Source organism: Xenopus laevis, chromosome 1S, assembly GCF_017654675.1.
Source record: "Xenopus laevis strain J_2021 chromosome 1S, Xenopus_laevis_v10.1, whole genome shotgun sequence".
Classification (NCBI taxonomy): Eukaryota; Metazoa; Chordata; class Amphibia; order Anura; family Pipidae; genus Xenopus; species Xenopus laevis.
This window is the reverse complement of record NC_054372.1, coordinates 165,278,335-165,296,195: the sequence shown is the minus strand read 5'-3', so window position 1 is coordinate 165,296,195 and position 17,861 is coordinate 165,278,335.

The following is a 17,861-nucleotide window of genomic DNA, read 5'->3' as shown; positions in this document are numbered from 1 at the left end:
GGCAGATAACATTGGGGGTGGGGCATTATGACATCAGAGACCAACACAATGATGTTGGTGGAGTTATGGCACTGGGGTGGGGATATTGCATCAATTAGGGGCAGATTTATCAAAGGTTGAGGTTGAATGAAAAAAAATCGAATTTCGAGCTATCTTTTGTGTACTTCGACTAGGGAATATTCCAAATTCGATTTGAATTTGAAAAAAATTTAAAAAATTCAAATATCGAAATTTAACATGTACTGTCTCTTTAAAAATTCGACTTCGACCATTCGCCATCTAAAACCTGCCGAATTACTGTTTTAGCCTATGAGGAACCTCCTAGAACCCACTTGGAGTCAATTGGTGGACTTTGAAAAATCTAAGTTTTTTTGGGGGAAAACTTTGAATCAAATTCGATCGAATGTGTTATTCCTTTGATTTGTACGATTCAAATTCGGCCGAATACAGACCTATTCGATCGAAAACGGACCTATTCAACAAAAAAAACCTTCAACTTCATTTTGGTTGGTCTTTTTGAATTGGAAGTTTTTTCAATTCGACATTCGATCCTTGATAAATATGCCCCTTAGTGTTTTAAACCAGACAGAAAGATTTGAACAGACAGCCCTTTGAAAAACTAAGATGTCCAATTCAAAACCACACGAGTGGCAACCCTATCTCTATCTATATTCTGCCTTATGAGGAAACCCAATCATTTAATTATAAGTATTGGATCTGTTATACAGAAATCAATTATCCAGAAAGCACTTAAATACAGCAATCCTTATTTAGAAAAACTATTTCTTATTTTTGATTGTTTTGCTTTTTTTTTTTGTTTTGTTTTGTTTCTGTAATAATAAATTAGCACTTGATAATAACTAAGCCATGTTGACTATTAGTATTTAAATGTTTTTCGACCAGATTATTGTTTGGGTTTCACAAGGCTGTTAAGACAAAACAGACCTTGGAAAAACCAAACTGTCGTACAGGTGGGAATCTTACTACTTAAATAATGATATTATAGGTCTCAGGTAGGGATGGGCGATTTTTTTCGCCTTGTTTTGCCGCGGAAATGACACCCATAGACTCGTGGAAAAAAAATGACGCGTGTCAAAAAAAATTTGACGCCCATGGACTTTAATGGGCGTCGGCGTAATTTCGCGTCGGCGGCAAATGGGCGTCGGCGGCAATTTTTGGGCGAAACTTAACGGGTCAAATTCGCCCAACCCCAGTCTCAGGTATTGAACTCACCAGTTATAGGAAGAGGTCCATGTGCACTGCCCTGAACCTTCAGCTAAGGGAGCGGATCAAAACCGTATCGTATTTGCATAAGGCTGTGTCCTTATGTACCAAATAAACTATAATCATTTTACACACCTGTCTGGAAGAAGCTCACTTTAATATATAGCATGAGTTGTCTACAATCCTTACTGCCTGCTGAAAAAATACAAACTGTTTCCTGGTGTGCTGTAGAGTTGGCCATACATTGGCTTACCACTTCAAATTACTTGACTGATCAGCCTGTAGGCCTGAATGGCAGAAGCTGTACAATTAGACCGCAAGGATTTTCTAATTTTCACTGATTTCTACAAGTTCTGTCAAAACTGTGTCTTGAGGTGATATAAACAGCTATGCAGAATTTTCAAAATCGGGCAATCTTCCAACCAAATTTGGAAGCTTAACTATGCTTGTTGGTATTTTCCATTAATGTGCAAAAAACTAAGGCTGTCGCCTCTCAAACCAGCCAAAGATATTTATAAATCAGGGGAAATGCCTGCTAAAGACGGATTGTGCTGTTTTCTATGTTTCACCTCGACCATGGAAACAGTCCTAATTCGAATATTCTCCACCTAAGACCTGTCAAGTTCATGTACAAGTCAATGGCAGAGGTCCGTTGAGCCATTTGGAGATGTTAATAACCTTCCTAAAATTTGCGGGGTTTTTCAGGGAGAAAAATTGATACGGTCGGAACCATTCAATCGAATATTATACATACAGTATATATTTTTCAGGACCTGTCATCCAGACATAAAATCTGTATAATACAAGTCCTTTTCAAATTAAACATGAAATCCAATTTCTATTTTTTATTAAAGCATTCATAGCTGTTGTAAGCTCATTTAAAAATCTCAGCTGTCAATCAAATATTGTTTGCCCCTCCTCTATGCCTTAGGTATAGAGGCGGGGCAGACAATTACTTTCACTTTCCATTCAGCACTTCCGAGATGTCACTGCTCTCCCCACATTCCCTCTGTTCTCTTCACTGTTTAATTCTGTAGCCAGTGCATGGGGATGGACATCGGGTCCCCCATTATGGTGCGCAAAAAAGATTCTGAGATGATGCATAGCTTGCCTTAATAACAGTCACAAAATTGAGTACAGTCATTTTAGCTGCATGGGCTTTTACAGGTTAAGATTTTTACACTACCTCCGGTGTCTGAAAATGTGTGAGGTATTGGTCGACAGGAAGTGGCACACTTCCTTTTCACAGGAACATGCTTGTATTCTAATAATCTTTTTTTCGGTGGTTGATGCAGAAACAACCATGTAAGGCAAGATTTTTTTTTTAAAAAAAATATATTTTTTGGAATCTTTTTGTTTACAGTAGTGTTGCAAAGGTAAGGCATATGTGATTAATTCAGCAGACAGAGAAACAAATGAATTATAATAAATTATATACCAGCTGTCAGTTATGAAAAATTGAATACTCTAAGAGTGTCCCCTAGTTCCAACACATTTACTATTCAACATCAGAGAATTTCTTTGTAGAAATGAGGTGCGCAACACAATCTTTAATAAGTATTAATGGTCAACAGTAGAATCAGGAAAAATGTGCAAATGGTTGACATAAAAAAAGGTCCCTGTAAGACTATTCAGCAACACAAACACAAGTCTTGAGGCATGCTTACAGCTAAGAGACTCCCCTGTCCCAAAGGTATCATCACAGTGGGATAGTTTATTTATGGGGTACTCTGCACTCATTATCATTATTAGACTATGAATAGTCAATCCAAATGTCATTTAAACTGACCATCAGGATGGGATGCTGGCAGAAAAAACAAGTATTTCCCATAAATCTCACTATAACTGACCCTTCAGGCAAGGCCCTGTAGCCACTGCTTTTGGGACCATCACAACAATTTGAGAATTTCTGCTAAGTATATTAAAGGGGATTTAAGCCCAAAAAATTAATTAATGCAAACTTTCTCAGGTTGTGTCCGAGTTTTTTTGCTATTATCTATTTTTAGTGGTTTCTGAGATATTTGCATTGTTAGACTACCAATAGAAGATGTTAGCTCAACTGAAAGTATGCTATTCAAGGGTTTACTGGATCCAGGAAGTGCATAGGCAATGCATAGAAAGTTAGGGGCAGATTTATTATGTGGTTTAAAAAAAGCTGAACAATTCACCAGGCATCTCCCTTTAAAAAACAGCGTCAAAAATGTTTTTAGTCGCTTTTTGTTTGAGCAACTTCCGCCAGAACTTACTTACAAAGGTCTGGAGTCTGAAGCAGTGTAAAATAATGGCAGAAAATCTGGTGTTTCCATGACGTGAAATAAAATACACCTTGATAAATTTGCCATTTATTTTACACAGCTTTTTACAAAATTTAGTTTTACACAGCATAATAAATAGGCGCCTCTAGGCCTTCAAAAAGCTGTTGAACTGAAGCCTGCCTAGAAGTATAAAACTGTGTAAAAAATGTGAGAATCCCATTTTGTGTTAGAATGAGTTCTGTCCATTCTGTTGTTTTTGGAAAAAATAATTGTAGCAAAAAGCTGCTGCATGGAGCCTTTGCTTGTAGCCCTCTTTATACTGTATGTTAAGTTTATCTAGAAGGGTATTTTATCCCAGTATCGGGGCATATTTATTAAGGGTCAAAATGGAAAATTGAAATTCTAAGTTTCAATTTTTTTTAAGGTCAAAACTCGACCAGGGAATTATCCAAACTCTATTCAATTTTTTTTTAAAAATTTGAATTTGATTTTCTGGCCCTTTAAGAATTCGAATTTGACTATTCGCCACCTAAAACCTTCCGAATTCCTGTGTAAGTCAATGGGAGAGCAATGTGAAGATGTTTGCAGCCTTCCTGACATTCAAGTTTGTTTTTGGAGAAAAAACTCAAATCGAGTTTGTTCGAATTTAATATATTTTGGGTTTTCCAGTCGGTTTTCCATATTCGATTTTTTAAATAAATAATCGAATATTTGAATTTCGAGTTAAATCAAATTCATGTGAGTTTAAAAAAACTCACTTGAATTCGAAATTCGACCCTTGATAAATGTGCCGCCCCCTGTTAAATCTGATTTGTAAAGGCTGATGCACTTATAAATACTTTAGCCCTATCTTGTGGAAATGTTGTTGTGTCATTCTGGCAAAGGTGCAATTTACAATTATGCCTTGTTTACTTTTTTTTTTCTGCTCATACTAGGCAGATAATCTTTTCCAAACCAGTTTTCTAAGTGCCTAATGTTGTAGTATCCAAGTAATGCAATATGTAGTATACATCCAGAAAATACACAGTTTGCATAGATAGTTTATTCATTTTATTTTAACATGGAGCTAATCAAAAGACATCCAACTGCATGCCTGAGGGATAGCCACCTCCTACAGTTATTGGCCTTTTGCCAGTCATTCCATTAACTTTTATATCTGACTTTATCATTTTAGAATAACATTTAATAGTGGATATCCATCCCACCTCAAGGAACAGGTCACGGTACTGAAGCTTTGCCAAATCATGGAATATGTCAGATACAGCCTCCTGTAGGTTTTTCATCTACATAATAAAATATTTACTTAATACACCCCAATGCATACCTCCCAACTGTCCTGTATTTTGTGGGACAGTCCTGATTTTGACAGCTCTGCCCGCAGTCCCAGATTGTTACTGAAATGTCCTGACTTTCTCTTTGATCCTGCACTGAACAGCCAGAAAACCAGATAAAGTTTCTAAAATTGAATTGGATTTTAGCAGAGAGCCCAGAATATGTGGCAACTGTACTTCGATACTTTTGTACCAATTTAAAATAAGCAAAGAAGCAATTGTAACAATTTAAGATAAGCAGGTCTGTGACTTGCAGCTTAAAGGGCAATTCACTTTCATTAGCAAAACTGTAATAACACATAAAAACCCCAGAAATGTGTTCAAACTTTCATAAGCTGCCAAAATGTGTAAAGTGAACATGGTAATTAGGTGGTGTGACCACAAAAACAGACATGGTCGAAAAAAAGTTCTGCCGCACCAAATCTTTTTGTCCCTCTTTCTATTTCCAAAGTGCCAATGAACCAAAAATACAAGAAAATTTGAGATATTGCAGGAAATGTAGCCTTAATCAAGTTCATCCAAAAAACTGGAACACATAGAAGAGCAATTAGCAGGGGAAATTTGAATGCACTTAAACGAAATGCAAACACGCTGCGGCAAGTACAGCCATATTGATTGATTTGGATGCCTGTGATATTTTATGAGATGATGTATGTTTATTGCAAATATGTCAACAACAAAAAAAACAGAGGAAAATCGTGTTAATTTTATTGACCCATCCGGAATCATTAACACTTTGTGGCAAATCTTTCTATCAGGCTATTAAATCATGTTGCCACTGAATCTAGATGTGAGCCTGCATACTTGTTTGTACCTTGTACATAGGCATTGCATTACATAAGCTTGCAGTCTAAATGAGATCATGGGCTCAGTTTAAATATGGCTGCTAGAGTGCTTGCTTTCCACAGTGGTGTCTGTTTTCTTAACCATTAGTGTGACCCATGAAGTAATACATTGGTGGTAAAAATAAAACTGCAGGGATATTCTGAAGCTGTGCATTTTCAGTGGGTTAATGATTGATGGGCCTATTGAGGGAAAACTTTTGCAACAATGAATTATCTGAGTCTTCCATGTACACAGGCATGAATGTAAGGTGGCCATTAACATTTCAAGTTTTGGATGCTTTTTGCAAAAACACAATGCATAACACATTTATGTTTATAAAATAATATTCTGGCTATTTGTACAATTTGCACTGTCCATTGAGGTTTCTAGATATAACCGTTATGCATTGTGAAATAACGGAAAACAAAGTTAAATGTAGCACGAAATAGGAAAGAATAATTATTGTTGGAATATTTACTTGCCACATGCAAATCATTCAGTCTCTAACTTTGCTATAATATAACTGTTTATGAAAGGAATGTTGAGTTGAATGTCTGCAGTAACAGTGACGATCATCAATCAAAGCTTGTATTCTTTCCAATGAGTTATTTCAGTACATATGTGACTATTTAGAGTAACAATTTCAATTTTCACAACAAAGTAGAAGAATAGATTCCCACATTAGGGTTAGTCCACACGAGGAGATTCGGGGAGATTTTGTCGCCTGGCGACTAATCGCCTCGTCTTCTGAGCGACAATCTCCCCGAACTGCCTCAGCGTGTTTTCCCATAGGCTACAATGAAAAGTCGCCTACTCTAATGCACACGCGCCGATGCGTTTTCTATAGTTGAAATTGGGAGATTGTCGCTCAGAAGACGAGGCGATTAGTCGCCAGGCGACAAAATCTCCACGAATCTCCTTGTGTGGACTAATCCTTAACATTTCTGTTTTTGACTGTCTTGGATTCTTTCTGAATCATCTGTCAATCCTTTAACTCCGGTACCAATGACATGAGCCCCCCCATTCCTCTTGGCAGATTCATTAAGATCCAAAGTTGCGCCAGCGACAGCTTCACCACACTTCACCAGGCATAGTTTCGCCAGCGCTACGCCAATTTACTAAAATGCAAAATTGCGCTCAGAGGGCAAACGGTAGCGAAGTTTCGCTAGCGTTAATTCGTCAAACAAAGCGAAGTTACGATAGCAATGCCTAATTTGCATACGGCGCCAAGTTAAAGTACAATGGACATATATATATGTAGCAGCAAATACATTACACTACACAAGCCTGGGAAAGCTTCATAAAATAAAATAGAGTTGTTATTTTGCCGTATACATGTGCCCATTAATTTGTCAAGCAAAGTGAAGTTACGCTAGCGATGCCTAATTTGCATACAGCGCCAAGTTAAAGTACAATCGAGATATAAGCAGCAGCAAATACATGTGTATAGTTTAGGTGCCATATGTTAGGAAATGTAGAGGGGGAGGAGGGTACCTCCTAAAAAATTTATGATCTTTTTCAGCCTAACACTCTTAAAAAAGGAAAAGATGCCAGCGTTTTTTGGGACTTAAGCAATCCCTATCTACTCTATTGCACTTCGCTTGGTCTGAGGTGGCGAAGGCAAGTCTGGTGCAAGAGGTAATGTTCAGTAAAATGCGCAAGTTAGTAGTTATGTCCCTTCGCCATAGCGCAACTTTGCCTGGTGTAAGGGTGCGAAGTAGCGCTACAGTAGGTGAATTTACACCAGCTCCCATTAGTAAATTGGTGAAGTAATGAAATGACGTCACGCTGGCAAATCTGCGCTAGTGTTAGCCGATTCACGCTTTAGTGAATTTGCCCCTTTGTGTCTCTCTTTCCAGCTTTAAAATGACCACATCTAAAAAAAACAAATGCTCTGTAAGGCTATAAATTTATTGTTATTGCCATTTTTTATTACTCATCTATCTATTCAGGCCTCTCCTATTCATATTTCAGCATCTCATTCTAATAAATGCATGGTTGCTAGGGTAATTTGGACCATAGCAACCTGATTTCTGAACTGGCGAGCTACTGAATAAAAAGCTTACTAAATACAAATAAAATAAAAAAACAATTGCAAATGGTCTCAGAATTCACTTTCTATATCAGGGCCACATGGGTCATACCTATTTGCCTTTGAATCTGAGCGGCATGCTAAGGATCAATTGCAAACTCAATGAACAGTTATGTCCAATTTGCGCCCCCTTAAAGTCGCTGACTAACTAAGAGTTAGAGATCTGAAAAGCAGATCTCAAAAGATCTGTTAAAAATTCTGTAAGCCTTTATAGATTACATTTTTGGCTAATTATGTTAAAAACATTTTTTTATTTTGCACAACTTATCTATTTACCCAGTTTTATTTTACACTGAACTGGTCCTTTAAATGGAAAAAGCATTGGGGAGCAACACATGCATTAAAAAGCTCACAGGGAGTGCTAAATAATGGCATTGATTGGCTATTTGTGGACCTGGCAGTGCATCTGGTTTTTGATCCTTAAAACATGTCTACAAGCCATTAATTATAAAATGAGCACCTGATTTCAGGCCCTGGGAGCAACATCAAATGGGTCTGTAAGCAACATGGTGCTCATGAGACACTAGTTGAGGATCACTGCTCTATATCAAACTCAAGGTTCATTTAAAGGTGAACAACCTCTTCAATGACCACCTTTGAGATCTGGTAAAAGGGGTTGATCACCTTCCAAAAAATGTTTTTAGTTTAGTTATTTAATAAGTTTAGTTATTTAAGATTGTTCACCACAAAAAAAGACTTTTTCGATTGCTTTCCATTTTTAATTTTTTATCCAAAACTGAAGTTTAAAGTTTAATGTTCGTGTCTCTGGTGTCTCAGTCTGGCAGCTCAGGGATCCAGGATCATTCTGAACTGTTACAATTTGCTACATTTAGTTGATACAATTAGTTGATACATTTATCAGCAGCATCTGTGGAATATTAGCAATGAGTGTATCAATTCCAACAGCTCCCTTTAGGGGAAGGCCACACTGGGCGTTTTGAGGAGATTTGGTCGCCTGACGACTAATCGTCATTACCGCGACCAATCTCCCCAAACACCTTCCCTCACTCTGCGCCGGCTAAAATGAAAAAACGCTGGACCTAATCACACACGGTGATTCGGGCCTTACCCTTAATGAAACTCGAATTCGCGCCTGGCGAATAAATTCGCCCATCACTAGTGTTTACACAATGCAATATTACATTGTATTTATACTTGTAAAAACAGGTGTAAGGGTTGGGGCAGACGGGCAGATTCAGGGAGATTTAGTCGCCTGGCGGCTAATCGCCTCTTCTGCAGGACGACAATCTCCCCAAACTGCCTTCCATCAGAAGGCAGACAGAAGGCAGTTTGTGGAGATTGTCGCTCCGAAAGAAGAGGCGATTAGTTGCCAGGCGACTAAATCTCCCTGAATCTACCCGTCTGCCCCAACCCTTAAGGCCTTTCTACAATTATAGTTTAAGCATATTTCTTTAAGGGTAAGGGCACATGCTGCTATTTCAGGAGATTAGTCACCCAGCAACAAATCGCTTCAGAGCAATTCATTTTCCGAGGTCGACCCAAAGTTGCTTCACGACAAAATTCGTGCAACTGCAGAAAGCCGAAGCGATTCGACTGCCATCCTGCGAGCGATTTACATTCTAGCCTGCAGGAAGGCAGTTTGGGGAGATTAGTCGCCTGAAGATGAAGCTATTTGTCACTTGGCGACTTATCCCCCTGAAATAGCAACGTGTGCCCTGACCCTAAAAAGCACTTGCAAGACACTCTTCCCTGCACACTGACATTCATTGTAAGATGGATCTTGTCACATTGCAAAACTGTAAAACTACACCATGTTTAGAGTTCATTTGACTCCCTAGTGCTATTTGAATATTGGAGTTAAAATTTCACACTCACTGCTGTAACTCTTTCTAGAAGCAGTATTTAAAGGGATACTGTCATTGGAAAAAAAAAAATTTCAAAATGAATCAGTTAATAGTGCTGCTCCAACATGACTAGGGGCAGCTGGGAAATTGACAAAATGTCTAGGCCCATGTCAGATTTCAAAATTGAATATAAAAAAATCTGTTTGCTCTTTTGAGAAATGGATCTCAGTGCAGAATTCTGCTGGAGTAGCACTATTAACTGATGCGTTTTGAAAAAAACATGTTTTCCAATGACAGGATCCCTTTAAGATACATTTAAAAATGTATATACACACAAAACACTCTTTTAAACATAGCTATGCAAGACACTGTGCAAGACAAGTAGATAATCATGACTCATATCATATACAGTAGATCGTTTCACTAATATGCTGGGTTAGCTATGTCAAGTCAGGTGGAAAGCAGTGGTATTTGTTTTGTAGCATGCAACAGAGAAACAAATTAGCTTGGGCACATCCGGTTTCCTTCACTGGGTGCCATGAACATTTCTCTTCCTACAGTACTGCAATCACGTTGGTAAATGAAGGCTAAATCTCATGTAATTAATGATGGAAAATATTGTTCATTCCGTTGTTCTCCGTTGTTCCAAATGACTTTGTAAATAAGAACATAAGATTTGTGATGAGGCATTCGTTTATGCATTTGACCCATGTTTGAGATGCAGGTTTGAATGCACCTAAACACCAAAGCTCATTGATTCCATTATATTCTGCCTGTTTGTAATTATTAATGTTCAGAACTTTTTTGCGTTTTATTGAACATGAACATATGTGTCTTTAATGAAAACTTTATGTATCAAATGCATAAACGAATGCCTCATCACAAATCTTATGTTCTTATTTGCAAAGTCATTTGGAACAACGGAGAACAACGGAATGAACAATGTTTTCCATCATTAATTACGTAAATGGCTTAAAAAAATTTTTTTCACACCAGAAAACACTTCCTATGGTATCTACAAGTTTGTGGTGAAGATATTGTTATTAGTGTGGTAAACCCAAGGTGGCAAATTCACTAAACTCCGGAAATTCGCCAGCAACGCCTTCACTCACATTGCCATACTTCGCCAGGCGAAAATTCCCCAGGACAACACTAATTCACTAAAATGCAAAGTTGCGTCCAGGGCACTGAACAATGGAGAAGTTTCGCTAGCGTTAATTCGGCAAGCAAAGCGAAGTTGGGCTAGTGTTGGCTAATTTGCATATGGCTGGAAGTATAATTTCAATGGACGTATATGTTGCAGCAAATACATTACACTACACAAGCCCAGGGAACCTTAAAGGGATCCTGTCATCGTAAAACATGTTTTTTTCAATACGCATCAGTTAATAGTGCTACTCCAGCAGAATTCTGCACTGAAATCCATTTCTCAAAAGAGCAAACAGATTTTTTTATATTCAATTTTGAAATCTGACATGGGGCTAGACATTTTGTCAATTTCCCAGCTGCCCCTGGTCATGTGACTTGTAACTGTACTTTAGGAGAGAAATGCTTTCTGGCAGGCTGCTGTTTTTCCTTCTCAATGTAATTGAATGTGTCTCAGTGGAACATGGGTTTTTACTATTGAGTGTTGTTTTTAGATCTACCAGGCAGCTGTTATCTTGTGTTAGGGAGCTGCTATCTGGTTACCTTCCCATTGTTCTTTTGTTTGGCTGCTGGGGGGGGGGAGGGAGGGGGTGATATCACTCCAACTTGCAGTACAGCAGTAAAGAGTGATTGAAGTTTATCAGAGCACAAGTTACATGACTTGGGACAGCTGGGAAATTGACAATATGTCTAGCCCCATGTCAGATTTCAAAATTGAATATAAAAAAATCTATTTGCTCTTTTGAGAAATGGATTTCAGTGCAGAATTCTGCTGGAGCAGCACTATTAACTGATTCATTTTGAAAAAAAATTTTTTTCCCATGACAGTATCCCTTTAATATAAGAACATAGAGTTGTTATATTGCCCTACACATGAGCCCAGTGTATCGTTTATGTGCCATATGTTAGGAAATGTAGGGGGGAAGCCAGGCACCCTAAACAAAAATTTATGATCTTTTGCAGCCTATCACCCTGAAAAACTGAAAAGTTGCCAGCGTTTTTTGGGAACTCCTATCTACTCTATTGCACTTCGCCTGGTCTGAGGTGGCAAAGGCAAGTCTGGCGCAAGAAGTAACGTTCATTAAAATCCGCATCTTAGTGAATTTGCGTCCATTCGCCAGAACGAAAATTCGCCTGGCGCTAGAGTATGAAGTAGCGCTAGAGTCTATCTTCTTCACTAGCGAATTTACGCCAGTGCCCGTTAGTAAATTGGCGAAATCCCAAAATGAATTTTTGCCAGCGTTAGTCACTTCGCCCTTTAGTAAATTTGAACCAAGGTTTTTGGCCAGTCCGCACATCACTAATCTTTATCATTATTTCTAAGGGGAATGGATCATTCTGCAATGGTTAAATTGAGCTCAACCAGATTTTCCAGTTTTTGTTTGTGAACTGATTTCATGGGTTCAAACAGAAGTGCTTCAGACTCAGGACTGAAGGATTGAAGGTTTTAATCTGGGCTGCTTTTACAGATGATAATGTGTCAAGGATTGAAAGACTTTCTGGCACCTTGTTTGAAACAATGCCTGCACCAGTGTGAGTGTGATTTCTTTTCCATGGGAAACTTTGCCATGATGTGATTGAACAAATGATATATATGACACATTGGACACTGTCAAGCTGGCACTATAAAAGAAGTCTGGAACTGCAATGTGTGACTGGGTATCATAATAGAATAATTTATAAACTCCTCCTTATAACCTTCAAAGCCCTTCATTCCTCTGCAACTAACTACATCTAATCTCTTGTCTCTCTATATGTTCCTGCCCGAAACCTCCGCTCCTCTCAGAGCAACCGCTTGGTTGTACCCCCCACTACTACTGCTGTTTCCCGTATCAAACCCTTCTCTCTCGCGACTGCTTATATTTGGAATGCCATTCCTGAATCTCTCAGGAGAGAATTCTCCTTCAATGTTTTTAAAACAAAACTCAAAGACTCCCTCTGGGAGCACCTGGATAACACCTGAACTGGCACTTATATAACAGTGTAACAAACTGTAACCCACAGCACCTTAATACCCCTCTGAATTGTGTCTGTATGTTACCCTCCCATTTAGACTGTAAGCCCTACGGGGTAGGGTCCTCTAGCCTTTTGTTTCCTTGACACGGAGCACTTAATCTGCATTGTAATTATATTTTATATTTATGTGAATTGTATTCTAATAATGCACTTATTGTTACTTTTTATTCTGACCCCTTGTTTGTTACTACTAATTTATTGTTTTGTTGTACAGTGCTTTGCCCTCAAGGAGCGCTTTACAAATAAAAATATACATACATACATACATACAGTCTAGTGCTTTAATATGCAGGTTGGCATTGAACAAGTAACCAAAGATGTGAGATTTATAGGTGGAACAATATGACTTAAAAACATAATTATTCATCATTAGAAATAGAGATAATAAAACATATCAATATGTTTTTTTTATTTCCCTAGGCCCTGTGTGATGCCTCTCTGACTTCCTTCTCAGCTGGGAGTTCAGATTTTTCCTGTTTAGGTCAACTAAACTCATGAGAGGGGTGACACCAGGCTTGGCTGTGTTGTCTTTTCCACAGGACGCTGAAAACCTCCTTGGCGCAAAATAGTCTAACATAGCTTAAAGGAGAAGGAAAGCTACAGAAGCAATTTACTTTCAATAGATAAGCCACAAAAGTGCAAGCTATAACACTATATTTATTCTGCAGAATGCTTTACCATACCTGAGTAAACAGCTCTAGAAGCTCTCTCTGTTTGTTTATGATAGCAGCTGCCATAGTAGCTTGGTGTGACATAATTTTCTGCCTGAGTCTCTCCCTGCTCACTCATAGCTCTGGGCTCAGATTACAGCAGGGAAAGGGAGAGGCAGCGAAGAGCAAACTGAGCATGCTTAAACCCAAACCCTGGAGGTTTATGCTGAAAACAGGAAGTCTGATACAGAAGCCCAAGTGTACACAATACAAGGATAGAAAAACACATTGGTGTTTAGTGGAACTTCCCTTAGGTTCCCTTGGCAGCTTCTTCATTTGTCTTCGGATCTCTTCTAATCCTTTAGTTGCTTTAGGTCTTTTTGCAGCTTCCGGGCTTCAGCTTCAGCACCTTTCTTTGTGGCTTTTTGTGGCTTTGGCTCTGTTCGTGGCTTCGGGTCTTTGGTACTTTGGGACTTTGGCGCTCATGTGCTGTTAAGGGGCCTTTAGGCCTGGGCCCAGTACAACTGGATCCCCTGTGCCCAACTGATAGCAACCCTGGTCACAGAGTGGGGGCGTTAAAGAGGTATTTTCAGGTACTGGAGGTTCACAATCTCTTGTGGATTTCAAAATGCACAAAATTGCCTCTTCATTGCACCAATTGGAATCGCTGATGGCAAAACATATGAATTGCAATTGTGCAATATTGCAGATAAGGGCAGTTCCCATGGGTCCCAATAGCAAAATATTTTGGATGCTTTGTTCCCTTTGGGAGACATGATTTGTTTCAGATCACAAGGCATCCTATGTGTAGCAAATAAAGCAGCAGCACTCCGGTATCTTTGAAAAATTGAAAACGTTGAAACGTTGCCTATGGCATTTGAGTAAAGTTTTTCAATTTTTCATAGATACCGGAGTGCTGCTGCTTTATTTGCTACATGTATACTTTGCCCTGGCAGGGGGTACGGCTTGCACCCGGGGCTGCAAGGAGCCTAATCCGCTTTTGAAGCACACTTTAACTACATTTAAAGGCATCCTATGTGTGTGCCAGAAGCCCAGAACCCTTAAAGGAAAACTATACCCCCCAAACAATGTAGCTCTCTATAAAAAGATGTTGCATAAAACAACTCATATGTAAAATCCTGCTTCATGTAAATAAACCATTTTCATAATAATATGCTTTTCTAGTAGTGTGTGCCATTGGTTAATCATAAATAGAAAATTGCCATTTTAAAAAATAAGGGCCGCCCCCAGGGATCGTAGGATTCACGGTGCACACAAACATACCAAGAAACCATACATGTTAGGTCACATGAGCCAATTAACAGACAGAGTTGTGTCTTTTGCTTCCACACTTCTTCTTGTTACAGTTAAGAGCTGAAGTATTTATGGTCAGGTGATCTCAGAGACAGCACAGAGACCATCACGTGGCTCAAGGCAAGAGATGTAAAAGGGCAATATTTACTTAAATATATATTCCAGTTTGGTAAGATTCTTTAATATGCCACTTAATATGATATGAACTATCTGTTGCTGAAGTGTTCATTTTGGGGGTATAGTTTTTCTTTAAAGTGGACCTGTCAGCCAGACACAAAAATCTGTATAATAAAAGTCCTTTTCAAATTAAACATGAAATCCAATTTCTATTTTTTATTAAAGCATTCATAGCTGTTGCAAGACTTGTCTTAATAACAGTGTCTACGAAATGGCTATAATTATGAATTCCCAGACTGAAGGAAACAAGGTTCAAATAATTTATACATTGTAATTAAAGTTCATTTTGCTTGACTAATGTGATAAAATAGGATTTTGAATATTTCTTTTGGGTGATGAGTCCCCTTTAATGGTTACAATTTGATACATTATTTGCTGTCAAAGCTCAAAGACAGGGAGCATGTTTAACATGGGTAGTTGCTACCGAGAAAAACAATTAGGGGCAGATTTATGAAAACCCTCGAATTTGACCCTCAAAGTAAAATCCTTCGAATTCGAATATCAAATTCGAAGGATTTTAGCGAAAAAGGTTCGATCGAACGATCGCATAAAAATCGTTCGATCGAACGACGGAATCCTTCGGATCTAATGATTCGAACAATTTTAAGCGATCGATCAAATGATTTTTATTCGATCATAAAACTTGCCCATAACCTACCTACAATGTCCCCATAGGCTGACATGCAAGGATTTTTTAAAGAGACAGTACTTCGATTATCGAATGGTCGAACGATTTTTATCGTTCAAATCATTCGATCGAATTTGACCAATTCGATGATCGAAGTACTCAAAAAAAAATACTTTGAAATTCGAATATTTTTGCATTCGAACTATTCACTCGAATTTAGTAAATCTGCCCCTTAGTATCAAATTGTAATAGTCAAGAGCAACGGTGACCAGATTACTGTGAGAGCTGAGAATATCACACTAATTCGTTTTTAATATATAAAAGTAAAAAATCCAATCCTAATAAAGTAAATAAATTCATCCTTTTAATTAGATGTAATTGGATTGGAAGTGGTACCCATTTAAAACAATCATTGGCTGAGGGCTAATGTAAAAATATCCAATCCTAATAAAGTAAATAAATTCATCCTTTTAATTAGATGTAATTGGATTGGAAGTGGTACCCATTTAAAACAATCATTGGCTGAGGGCTACTGACAGTGCTTCTCATTACAGGCACTGGAAATAGACTAATTACTGCTCATTATAATGTTGGCTAAAATGAAATACATTCTACAGTGCCTACATGTGTATTTTAACCTTATTTTTTACTTCATGTCAAATAACAGGGAATACTAAATTGTTGAACGGAATCATTATCTTGCATAGTGCTGGTATTTTATGCCTCTGCAGTGCAGATCTGTGAATGTTACTGCAAGCCTCCCAGTACAATAGCTTCTCACATCGAGCATTAGTGCTCCCTATTTAGATTTAGTATCCATTTAAAGGAAATGACGTGGATTTGTAAAGGACAGATGGAGTACTGCTTGCTAAGGTTGATGATGTCTGTATCAGCATATCTCAGTATTTGCTGGGGAAGGGAACACAATGGGGGAAGGGACTTGTGATTGGAAAACAAATACAACTGTCTGCTCCAACAATTAACCTTTTATTGTCAAGTTTGTCTTCATAAATTATAGCTACCTTCCGACCACTTAAATGCTTCCAACAACGTCCTCAAAGAACTAGGCTTATCAAAAAAATTATATTGTAGACGTGTTAAAATCTCTGCAGAATTACAATTAATGGGGTGCTTCATTAAAGCGGTATTAAAGAGGTGCAAAGCGGTATTCTATTGTACAATGCTTATCTGTTGTCTGCTATGTAACCTGTGCCTTTTCTCCTTTTTTCCAGCTTGAATGGCTGCCCCCATGGCTACACAGCAGCCTAAACTATAATAGTGTTCCTGAAGCAAACACACAAGTTTTACCAGTGCAGGACAATGGTACTTTATGTTATATTTATTTTGATACACTTTCATTTTTTGATGTTACTGATCCTTTCAATGCTGAAGCACTAAAGGGGTGAAACTTTGCAAATTTATTAAAAACAGGGTTCAGGCTAAAAGTTCATAGCTTCTCAGTGCATGATTCATAACTTGCACAACTGAATGATATGCAAGCTCAGTAGAGTCCAGGGTTTAACACTTTTACATAAAGTATTTAGGAAGTGCTGCATGCAAAGTTAGGCACAACCCTTAGCACTCCACAGATTTAGGGTTCTTACAGACAAGCATTTGAAGCTGGGCTCCCCTGCGTTCCTTTTTTATGCGTTCAGCCGCAGGGGAGCACAGGAGTAGACGCATTCAGTTTTTTCAATGGGGGTGTACTCACACAGGCGCATGTAGGCGCCGAACGCAGGAAAAATGCAGCATGTCTCAACCTGCGTTCGGCGCCTACATGTGCCTGTGTGAGTACAGCCCCATTGAAAAAAACTGAATGCGTCTACTCCTGCGCTCCCCTGCGGCTGAACGCATAAAAACGGAATTCAGGGGAGCACAGCTTCAAACACTCATCTGTAAGAGCCCTAAAGGCTCCCCTGTGTTCCTTTTTTATGTGTCTGTAAGAGCCCTAAAGGTTCAAATTGCATAAAAGCTTTGTGCCTTCCATTGGGTGCACAAAAACAAAACCTTGGGCTGATTGCTGCATACGCTGAAGCAAAGGATGAAAGTGTCCTTTTAACATAAATTTTAAATGCTGCGTTAATCACAAATAAATCAGCTTCTGGCATTTATTTGTATCATAGTTTTGGCTGAGACTGGCAATCTGGCAAATGGCAGGGAGCTGCTATAAGCTGCCATAGACTAATGCTTTATGGGCTTGTGTGGTGCTGTTTTTTTATGCTTGAAATGCCACGAACTGTTATGTAACTTAGTCCAAACATGGTGCTGGGTCACCGATTCTGACCTGAAACACATACAATGGAGGCTTTACTGTAGCTTTTGCTCTATCCCTGCTCTCCCCTGTCAAGCACATAAAACACTGTTTTGCATAGTCATCAGCTGAAACTGGAGAAACAGG